Below are 748 nucleotides of genomic sequence, written 5' to 3'. Positions count from 1 at the left end.
GGCTCCTCAGTCCATGGAATTTTCCAGGCAAGAGGACTGGAGTGGGTCGCCATTTCCTTCTCCAGAGGGTCTTCCCATCCCAGGGATCGAACCCAGGTCTCCCGCATTGCAGGCAGACACTTTACCGTCTGAGTCACCAGGGAAGCATAAGGTAAAGAATCTGCCTGCAATATAGGAGACATGGGTTCAATCCCTGCGTTGGGAAGATCCCTTGGAAGAGTGCAACCCACCCCAGTATTGTCGCCTAGAGAATCTCAAGTACAGAGGAGCCTGGAAGGCTACAGTCCATGAGGTCACAAAGAGTCAGACATGACTGAGAGACTAAGCACAGCACAGAAGAAAATATTTCAGACAGACTGAGAAACTTACCTCTTTTCTTACAACCAAACAGATTACTTCCAATAGAGTGCATTTTTCATATCTTCAACTTTCATTTATTTAGAAGGTGAATTATATGAAGCTTGAATAAAACACACAAACTATACTTCATTGAGATTTATCATTGCCTTCTATCACAAGTGATGATGGGATGTAAAGAGTTTATGGATAAAGGGAACTCTTCATGTAGCCATAATTCACACAGCTCCTTCCTTAAAACACTGGGTCAGACAGAACAGCAAGGTCTGTATTGGAGCAGAGAGAATGCTCTGAAAATGGAGTGAATTTCTTAATTTGGTTCTTGGAAACTTAACTGGTATAAACTATTCCTACAGTCTGAGAAATAAATGCCTCTGTGGCCAGCTTCCTT

The sequence above is a fragment of the Bison bison genome, unplaced genomic scaffold (genome assembly GCF_000754665.1).
Source record: "Bison bison bison isolate TAMUID 2011002044 unplaced genomic scaffold, Bison_UMD1.0 scf7180017863635, whole genome shotgun sequence".
NCBI classification, from domain to species: domain Eukaryota; kingdom Metazoa; phylum Chordata; class Mammalia; order Artiodactyla; family Bovidae; genus Bison; species Bison bison.
This window is presented reverse-complemented; position numbering follows the sequence as displayed.